The 11398-nt window shown below is 34.8% G+C and overlaps 1 pseudogene; it reads left to right on the top strand.

Annotated features, from left to right (window-relative positions):
• Positions 1-4776: 4776 nt before the first annotated feature.
• LOC143604362 (uncharacterized) lies at positions 4777-10887 on the top strand (annotated as a pseudogene).
• Positions 10888-11398: the final 511 nt, after the last annotated feature.

Here is an 11398-nt window from a genome sequence, read left to right as displayed (position 1 = left end):
TACAAATTAAAGAAAACATGACACTGTAAAGAAAAGAAAAAAAAACTTTTGATAAGACTTTTGAGAGCTTCGATTTTATATTATTCTTAAATCCCGATTAAGACATTTCACATTTGTCATACGTTAAAAACTTGAAAACATGTATTCATATTGTAAATGGCTGTCGCATCTGTTGAAATTTAGAAAGTCAATAGCACATGATCAGATAATCAGTTACTTTGCCTTAACTTTTATCACATCATGTCACATAATAGAGTAATAGACATCAACCAAGGCTCATTGAGCAAGAGAGGCAGGCATCCCTGATTATGGCTTCCGTGCTAGTTTTATTTCTTCCTAACTAAAGATTTATGATGTTAATTTAGCGGATTAACGGTGAATAAGATATAAATGAGTCGTTTCTAGTTATAGTTCATCTAAGTTAGAAGTTAACTCGTTTAACTTAAAGTTGAAACTCGGTTTGTGTGTAAAATTTCAAGTTCAAACTGAACTTGTTTATTTTTTATATGTATATATAGTTATCTTATTTATTTATTTATATTATAATTTTGTATATGCAACATAACATATATGATATAACTACTTTTTGTTATAATATTTATAAATAGTAATCTTATTATGTATACATATACATACTTTATTAAATCTATCCATACTAATAAAAGAAAATAATCTAGACACATGGCATTCTGAGATTAATTCTCACTATCAAATTCCCGCCCAAATAACTTCTTTTCTATTACTGGAAAACAAAATATATTGGTTCTAAATATAGTATTAATTATAAATTCAACAACCGTATTAATTGATCAATCTCTATTGATTAAATTATTAATGTTATAAATTATACTGTAAACTACTTAATATAAAAAATATTACATATATAATAATTACGTGTCATAAAGATATTTTATTTAAAATTAAAATATATATAAAAGAGTTTACGTTTAAAGATACAATAACATTTAATTTTTTAGACATCTTTATATAGAAGAAAACTAAAATAATTTTGTTTACTTTTTACAAATATTCAATGTTTAATAAGTCTTAAAATTCTTAGGCAAATTTTTCATTTTTTATATTTAGTATAAGACTATTGTGACAGCTGAACAATAGTGTGTTTACAAGGACATCATGAAAGCTATTCAAAAAGAAAAATCTGGTGTCTTTTTTGGTTTATGGTTTAGGGTATTGTGTGGAAGACTTTAACTACATATTTCAAATCTAAAGGTCTCATTGATTTAAATGTTGTTTCCAATGACATTGCTTCATTATTGTAAACCAATGGTAAAACAACTCATTCTCGATTTAAAATTAAAATACATTTGATGATATAAAACGACTATATTTGTAATACATTTTTTACATGATATAAAGCGACTTAATTATCTTGTATTTTATTTGTATTAAATTATTCATTGTAATTTATACATTAACTTATACCGTGTATACACGAGTTTCTAAAACTAGTAAAATATATTTAAAATTGTATCAATGATTTAGTCTCTCAAGTCGAGTCAAGGAAGGTATATGATGCTCGTGATCAAAGTCATTTATTAAATCAACTCGAACTTAGGCTTGAGCTTGTTTAAATTTGTCTTGATTCAAGCTTTTAGCGTGCCCGATTGCCGGTTTCGATTAACTAACAAGTGTATTCTAATACAAAAACGGGTATTCTAATTTTAATGCCTCAAACAAAAAGAAATTAATTTGATTAAAGATTTTCAGAATCATTAATAATTCAATACCCACCATACCCTTCACAGGGCATATATTCGAGGATATGCTACATTGACTTATGTGTTCAGAATCAAAAAGCCCAAAAACGGTTTCTTTGTGAAGGGAAAAGGGGGACAAAAGGCTCAAAAAGATATGTTTTTGCTATGCTTTGGAACTTGGAAGCATGTCCAATTTGCTAATTTTTTATTTTTTTTTGGAACGACCAACTAAGTAACGTCGAGTACTCGTACGTGGCCCCCATTGGCTAAAGGTAGCCCAAGCCGCCATGAGTCTGGACGGACGGAGCCCCTAGCGGTCCACCTATTGAAGGATTCTCAGGATAAAAACCCGACCCCATGCCCGCCAAACGGCACGACAACGAGGAGCCAGTATAACCGGGTGAGATTAGGACTCAAACCCTGGCAAGCCAGGGTCATCCCTCATATCTCCCATATAAATTGGTGATAGTGAGGTAAATCTTATAATCATAATTCATAATTCAAATCTTATTCACTAAAGATTTTTATTTGCGCTGATAGATTAACAAAAAGAAGAGTTTTAACACTATTTTGATGAACGACTTCTAAACATTATAGAAACGTTAATCAGTTTAACACAACTAATTAAATGTGTTATTTGTGTCATAAACATGCTAGGTGAGTTGAACCTGACAACCTGTTTTAATACGATTTTAATCTTGCGATTAACAGGTCGACATGTTCATGATTTGGACACGTTTAATTCAAATGCGAACTCATCTGTCATCATGTTGAACCATAATGTTCACGAACGTGTCTTAAATTGTTTGCTAAAAGTTCAATATTATGAAAGTGTTGTCAATGTTACAAGGAAGATTAAGCCATCAATATCTAATTGTTTGCTAAAATTATTTCTTGTAAATCACCTTAATTTAATGCAAACAAGTCCACGATAGTGAAGGACGGTGGCCTTTGTCTTCCACTCCCACCACTAAGTTACAAAGCACTTCACTCCAACTCCCCAACAACACTAAACCATACTCACATATTCGAATAAAAAAGTATGTGTTTCTAGTATAGTTACTTGTTACGTATTAAATCGCAGTTGACCCTAAATCTTTTTAGTTACATTTATCAACTTTATTTATTTAACCAACCAAAGATATTATCATATAAGCAGCATGACAAATGAACTCCGGATATCCAAATTTAAACAACCCTAGAGCTGAATAGTTCAGCATCATCAAATTTTTTTTTAAAAAAAAGGCTTAACTTCATAACTTAAAAGGACTTACAACGGTGTTAAATCACATTAGGGTCATAAAAAAAGGCATACTTATTACTTACGGTATAATCAAATTTATATTTCTCTTTAGTTAAGACTATCAAGTATATATACTTCCTAATTCATCGTCAAAATCTGAATTGACCTTCGTTCTTCTGCCACAGGCACCCCCCCCCCCCCCCAAAATCAAGGCTGCCCATTATGGAAGTTAACGGACGCTCAAATCATTGCATATTTTTGATTAATTTACTTAGGGGGTGTTTCGGATCGTTTATTTTCATCAACTTATAACTTATTAAATTTTAGAAAAGGAATAAGATGTTTGGAATTGTTTTTGATGTGAAACAGAAAAGTCAATAAGTTACACTTTTGTAACTTATTAACTTATTAAAAAATTATAAGGAGTTTTCATAAGAAATCCCAAACATCCTATTAATTAATTTAGCAACTAAACCCATTCGAGGATAATAAAGTATCTTTCTTACTTTAAAAAAACATATCTAAATTATTTTTGTACTAAACTTTTTTTTTTATAAACAACTTTGACACATACTTGGACCGATAAACTGGATGAAATATATTTACCGTTTTTGACTACTTGACAACAATGACTAATGAGCACACGAAATTTAATATTTGTTAGTTTTACATTTATATTTTTTAGTTATTAAGGAGTGGTTATAAATAAAACTTTAAATGTTTATGCAATACTTGTAATAACATTCATTAAACACACATGATATATATGTAACGTTTCATTTTTGTTATTACTGTCTATTGGGATTATGAAACTAGTGACAAACATATGAGTTATGGCCGACCCAACCCCACTCTGTGTCTCCCCACAACCAATTGGTCACCCTCTAAAGTGGGCATAAAGTAAGAGTTCTTAGATAAAAAGCTCTAAAACTCATGACTAAAACCGTGAGTGTCAATTATTATTAAGCTTAGAAATACAGTAAAGTTGTGCATGAAAGCATCGGCTAGTTGGAGATCGTTGGGAGAAAATGGAGAAGCAAATTGGTTGCATGTCTGGTGTCCTTCAGATCTTTGATCGCCAACACATTTTGGCCGGAAATAGAATCCACTCTGCTAAACGCCTCCCTACTTCCTCTGTAAGTTTTCCGGTTTGCGGTTTGGTTTTACATTAATTACAATGTGAAAACAATGGGGAAAAATGTAACTGTAGGAAGTAATGAATGGTCGTGCTATAGCTACACCACCACCGTTTGATTTCGTGATATCAAACGGCCGTCCACCAAACATACATACGGCTGTTTTGACAAAAAATTAAAAATAAAAAAAATTCGACTTTTAAAATTATTGGTTTGATTGGCCGTGTGAACAATATTCGGACGACATGGTCAACTTTGATATTTATTGATCAGTTTGACTAATTGGCCGGTATCCAGACACCAGTTCTAACCATAAACGGTCAAACTTTGAAATATTTTTGTCAAAACGGTCGTTCAACCTCTATCTGGACGCGAGTCCAACCATTGAATTTTTTTTATCAAAACGGCCGACTGACTTTTATCCGGATATGAATCTGACCATTGAAATTTTTTTATCAAAACGACCGTTCTATCTAAACAATTGTTTAAAGCAGTATGGGATTAGATGTCAGATAGTTCGATTTAATGAAAATGTAAAACCGCTTCTTGCAGGTCTTCGGTGGATCGCCGAGACTAGGAATTCCGGCAAAACGCGTGAGTTTTCTCGAAAGCCAGAGCCACAAAAACATGAAGTTGCTGTACCAGCGAATGCGATAATTCTCAATCATCACCAGCGAAGATGAATGACCGGTCAAAATCGTTCAAAGAAATCCATAGGCATTCACTTGATAGCAAAATAAACATAAGCAACACACCGGATACTGAGAGAGACGATAGCCAACGGCAGTCCCCAAGCGTCATTGCACGACTCATGGGACTCGAACCGATGCCATCTTTTGACAACAAGCCTCCACAAACCGTCACATTACGTAGATCCGCTTCGGAATCTAGACTTTCCAGAGACCTAAATCACTCAAAATACATCGACGATAACAACTTCCAATTAAAACAACCTAACAAACCGCAACCCGAAAATGAAAGCATAATAAAACGCATTGCTAGAGATGACCGGTGGAGGTCTCGAAGTTTTTTCGACTCAAGTGAGTTTTATCCGGAGCCGGATCAGCGAAAGTTGAATATCAAAGGAATTGATGAACAGGCCAATGATCTAACCACATTGAAGCAAATTCTCGAAGTATTGCAACTCAAAGGTCTCATACGATCCGCAAATCATTCGAAATTCGGCTATGATCGGAATCTGCATTGCAACGAATCGAATATCGTCCTCGTGAAGCCTTCAAAAGCCGATTTTCAGAGATCAAGATCAGTAAATGATTCTCGATACGCATGCGAATATTCTCCAGCGAGAAGGAGTCCGGTGAGAGTTAAAGCCTCTTCACCTAACTGAATCGAGAGTAACCTAAAAGCTTGTAATTCGATTAGCAAACCGAAGCAATCAAGCATTGGAATCCAAAGACGAGACGATAAATCGTCTGTTGTGTCGATACATGATTCGCCTAAACGAAACGGATGTGTTCGTCATTGTCATTCATCGATCAATCGATCTCCGAGAAGCAAGAAGTTAACGGAGTCAGTATCCGTTAATCGTCCGAAGCAAAAGTTTGTTACGGAGGACGAATCGTTATCGATTAATGAATGCATATTCGGTACGACTTCTACAACCGATTTAGAGGTACGCAAATGCAAATGCACATTAACAGTAGGATCGGTTTTGCTATTTAAAAATTTAAAAGGAAATGATGACGCAGCTATAGCTGTTGTAACTGGATCCTTTTGTTCAGTAAAAACGTATTAAAATATTATCAGTTGTCTGATTATAATTACCGATTAAATGATAATTTGATTGATTACAGAGATTTAAAGGAAAGAGTTCGTTACGGAGATGTGACAAGCTGCTGACGGAGACGACTGAGTCACCGCCGAGTTCAACCGTAGTGTTACCGAGTCCGGTGTCCGTACTTGACTCGGAGTTTGACAAGGACGAGTCGGTAACTCGTTCACACCGCGTTGATTTGAAAGGTACCTACACATAAAATCTTCATTAAGCTCACGTGATGCTTACATGCGACTAATTACACTATCGTAACAAAATCGTCTGGAGCTGCTCGATATTGGCTCATTAAAAAGTCGAGCCGAATTTAAATGAGCTCAAGCCCAAGCCTGAGCTCGAGTCAGCTCGCAAGCTTAAACAAACTTATTTTTTATGTAATTTTTATTTGATATACTAAATATTTATTGCTTTATAATTATTATTATTTTAAATAAAATTATGAAAAAAGTTAGATAATATAAATATAAATTAATTAATTATTAATCAATAATAAACAAGTCGAGCTTCGAGCAAGTTTAAGCTTGAAAAACTACTCATAAATGAAACTCAAGCATTAGAAATAAAACTTGAAACAAGTCAAATTCAATCTCAAAAAACTACTTAGGAGTTGAAACAAGCTGGCTCGACTTAACTCCTTTAAACCTCTACTTATGCTAAATTATCACATTTAATTTAATCGGTCACATTACCATTATTATAATACTATTTTCTTTTCATAACATAGGATAAGAAAAACTATAATTTGGTGGTGTTAAAGAGTTATAAGAAAATTTTACAAGGTGTGATTAGCCAACTACTTTACTATTAGTAATTTTATTAGACTGAGGGGTGTGGGGGGCTTTAATGGAGGCTTTAATGGGGCTCCAACCAATAATATTATGACGTGTGGCAGAGAGAGAAACTGGATAAGGGGGGTGTTGGAGCCCCCGTTGGAGTCTCTGGCCCTGGTGTGGAGGGGCTCCAGCAGGGCTCCAGCGAATTTTTTTTTATTTTTTTATACATATATTCAAACGTATTATTAAAAAAACTCATAAATTATTAAAAAAAACACACATTAATAAAAAAACACATCAATATCTAAAAATAAAATAAAAATTAAAGTACTAAAAAAAACATTCTTCTTATTCTTCGGTTTAGTCTTCTTCGATCAACCTCTTTCGGATACGTTCCTTTTGCTTTTCCATTAGCATTTGATCGACCGATTTAGGTTACTGAAGTCTTAGTAAGAAAGTCCAAATCTCTCATTCGACTTTTTTCCTTTTTGTCATAAGAGACCACCTCCATGGTTTTGTTGAATTTATTGAGGGATTCAACAAGATTGGCGATGTTTACGGCTTCCCCCCCAGCCGGTTTTTCCCCCTTGGCGTCCCTTCCCAATGGCCACCTCCTCGGCGGTGAAGACGTTTCCTCCTCCGCAATGTTTAGGTCGAATCCAACGCGGCAATCCGACCCGGTTGAAGTGCTATACGCTCCAGACGAACTAGTTTTAGTCCGTTTCGGCCTTACTTCCGCATCAAAGTCCGGCGCCACCAGCTCAACCCACTTGGAACACCTTTTCAACCTCTCCCACAACTTTAAATCGTCCCACGTCTTCACCATCCCATACCACCGCAAACACTCCTGCTTCCACTCTTCGACCGTGAAATTGTAAACCGCCAAATCATCACTGCCACTTGGTCTCATACGACCGTTGTTCCTGTTGAAAAGATTAGTAAACAAGCCGACAAATTTTCTGATTTCGGACCACCGACCCGAAATCATATCGGCGTTCCGCTCTGTACTCCCAACGAGCATGTAGAACGTCTCCCTAACCTTTGTCCAAAAAATCTTGCTCTTTTGGTAGTCGGCTGCAAAATGACTAAATAAATTAGATTTCCATTTAACTTTTTTATTTAACTTTTTTATTAAAAATCGTTTTTAAAAACGTTAAAACAATTACCGCAACGCCGATCCTCAGAAATGACTATCCAAGCCCGACACAAGGCTTCCTTCTCATCCGATGACCACGGAGTGGCTTTCCGTTTCGTCCTCGGAGTCGAAGCCGGTCCCGACCCGTCCGTTGCAACTTGTTTTTTTCCGGTGGACGCGTCTTTTTGGTCCCGTAGCTTCACCGTGTGATTCTTGTGTCTCCGGAACAACAAAGTTAGGAGAAGGTTGTGTGTTGGATGGTTGAAAGCCGGATGATTCTTGCGGCTCCGAATAAAACATCGGTTGGTGCGGTGACGACCATAAATCATCGTCAAGATAATCTGAATCAAGGTTTGGAAACCAATTTCCAGCCATTTTTTTTAAAAAAAAGTTGAGAAGATGAATTGATTTTGGGTGAAGGTTTGAAGTTTTGGTATAAAAATGGATGAAATGGGGTATAATCATATAGGAAAAATATTTTTTTTTTGGTTTGTTCGGCTCCCAACGGTCAAAAAACCATCAAAAGTTGTGCAGCCCTCTCTCTTCTCCCGCTAACCGGCTCACGCCTGCATTGTTTTCGCGTTAGCGCCCCCGCTAGCGCCCTGGTGGTGTGGTGTTAGCGCCTGGGGGCGCGAGCGGAGGGGCTCTAGCGCCCCCGTTGAAGCCCCACACCCCTCAGTCTTATTAGTAAGACATTAGCCATTTTTTATTATTATTCTATTTGTCATTGTGCCATACTGCATTACTGCCATTACAAGTTAGAACAAATTCTAACAAATCTAGGTATGGGTTTAATATTTTATTTATTGTCACATCTGCCCTTGAGCCATCATAACAAATTCTTACATGTGTTATGTGTAGGGACATAGTGAATGATTAAAAGTGCTGTGTTATTTTTTATGTATTATATTTCATATTTCATACCGTACGTTTACGTTTTGTTTTTACTATACAATTATACTGTTATATCATACCATGCAATCTTGTAATATATATATACAGAATAAAATATATAAGACCTCAAGTTTTAACCAGGATAGAGCATTAGAGTGATATATTAAACTGATTTTCGTGTGAAATTTTGTAAAACTTGAAACCGGTTAAATTAGGCTAATAATATAGTAACACTATGTAAATACGATATAATTATGAAACTCTTATAGTTATAAATGTATTTATTTATTTTGTTAAGTCATAACAATAAAAGATAACCTAAATACATTTACAATCTCCTTCTTTACTTTATATTTTTATGAAACACATTTTTTGTTTTCTAAAAAAATACATAATTATTTAGTTACATGCCGTTTAAATGGCTGTCAATTTCTAAGTGATCAAAATGAACGTTAAGAAAACATTTTTTTTTCTACAAGTTTATTCTACACATTTTTAAAATTATGTGGGATCCATAGGTCTTAAACGATGAAATCCCTTTTGGTATTTGGATTTTCTCTTTTTTGAGTATTTAATGTGGTCAAACTTTTGTTTATTAGACAACATAGTTAATAGTATTAAAGGTTTTGTAAAGGATATTAAATAAGCCTTCTTTACGGATTGGCAAACCCGATAATAGCTTCAAAATTCGGGTCAGACATACAACAAACCACGACTCTTGTTTTGTCACCTGGCATGATAATGACTTGTTTAACCTGCGGATTTTTAACTTGCTATACATATATTTATACCAAAAATATAATAAAACTTCATAAAACAATAACCCTTAACATATAATACGGCCTTCATTTCTAAGTTTCAACTTTTGACAAGTATACAATCGGTATAACATTTGGGTGGTTTTATCATAAAACACCCCTTTAAACTTTATAAAACTAAATAGATGAAAACACTGACTGATTTAGGAGGCTAGAGGGGTAGCCCGGGTCACCCCTCAACTTTGTCAGCAAAGTGCAGATAGTTAAGGTTTTCAGCATCCTTAGGAAACCAGTAATTCAGTATGTATGTTATGTTTAGTAGTTTAATAACGTCATCTGCAAGTGTCAGAGTCGCTATCAAATATCATTGTAAATTTCTTGAACTTTGCATGCGCAGGTTCGAAACCTGCTATCCACATTATTTATACCAGTAGTTCCAAAAAAAATATTTTCTAGGTTACCCTTGAACTTCTCTTCTAGATCCGCAACTGGATGAACATGTTATGTTAACCTGAATTGGCCAAGTAAAACCAACTTGAAACTGTTTTGACTTAATTCAAACTCATGCTACTAAAGTTCACACCATTAATTGAGTAAACGAGTCGAGTTGAATTGAGCGGAGCCCAAACTTGACTCGTTTAACTGAAGAAAGCTCTAAATCGGCTCGTGAATAGGTTTTCATGCATGATCTCAACTTTGGCTTGAATTGTTTATTATGTATATATGTTTATGATGCACTATCTTCAACAGAACGCGAAGAATTCACATCAGACAACGTGGATTTCATTTACATATCAAAGATCATTCGAGCCACACAACACCTTCCAGAAGATCCCAACGCCTTCTTATCGCTCGAGAAACAACTCTGCAACACCGAAAACACCTCAAACGTCTCTAAACACCAACGAAAGCTCATTTTCGACATAGTTCTTGAGATCATCAACAGAAATGTAAAATTGCCACCTTGGAGGCAAGTGATTGACGATTCTCGAGCATTAGTTAAGCATGTCTGGTTTGAGTTTCAAAGGATTCGAGAAGTAAACACTGGTGATGGTGTGTTGGAATTGGTTAGTGGTGTTTTAGAGAAAGACCTAGTTGAAATCCATGATTGGAGAGATTATCCAATTGAGACGTCAGAATTAGTACTAGACATCGAACGGATGATCTTCAAGGATTTGGTTAGTGATGTGATACGAGATATGATCGAAATTTCTGGCGAATTTAGGTTCTTGAAGACTTGAAGGAAGCTAGTCTTTTAGAAGGTTGAGGAAATGAGTGTGACATTAGAGTTTTGAACTAGATTTTGATGGTGTTTTATCTCCTATAATTTTGTGTTTTCTGGTTAGTTTAGTTAAGCAATCTAGTAGTTATTTGTGTTGGTTGCATTTGACTGATTTGAAGATTGATGCTAATATGAAGGGTGACACAAAATTCCTAACTAGTCTACATGTATTTTTTATGTGTGATGGTTGTATAGGATTAGGGATTTGCGGGTTCTGAGTTGACATATTGAAAAAAGTTTTTAATGAATTTATTCGTGTCAAATATATCTGTACGAGAGTTAGGTTGTTGTATGTGTCTCCTATGCCATCTTCTCGAATGTGTCCTACTGATTGTCAGTGACACGACATGTTTTGAATGGTAATTTTTATTCTCGTCTCAAATGAACTAAAATGAGGGTTCGAGATTCAAAATTATCTATTGAAGGAAAAGAAATGTCTACTAAAAAGACACATATAAGTGATTTATTAGTTGTCGTACAATGTTTGATGTTGACTAACCATTTCTTCTTGTTTAGTGTTATGGATATTTTGAAGATATATGAAAGATAAATAAGTAGAGAACAGAAGAGATACTAACCCCTGATAAATATGAAGAAGATACATGAAAATATAGATACTGCACGAGCTTGTGTAGTCTATTCTCGTCATTAGTCGTAAAAGGGTGAT

This window comes from Bidens hawaiensis, unplaced genomic scaffold (assembly GCF_021521415.1).
Source record: "Bidens hawaiensis isolate Kalapana, Puna unplaced genomic scaffold, B.hawaiensis_p1.1 tig00064887_1, whole genome shotgun sequence".
Taxonomy (NCBI): domain Eukaryota; kingdom Viridiplantae; phylum Streptophyta; class Magnoliopsida; order Asterales; family Asteraceae; genus Bidens; species Bidens hawaiensis.
This window is presented reverse-complemented; position numbering and strand designations above follow the sequence as displayed.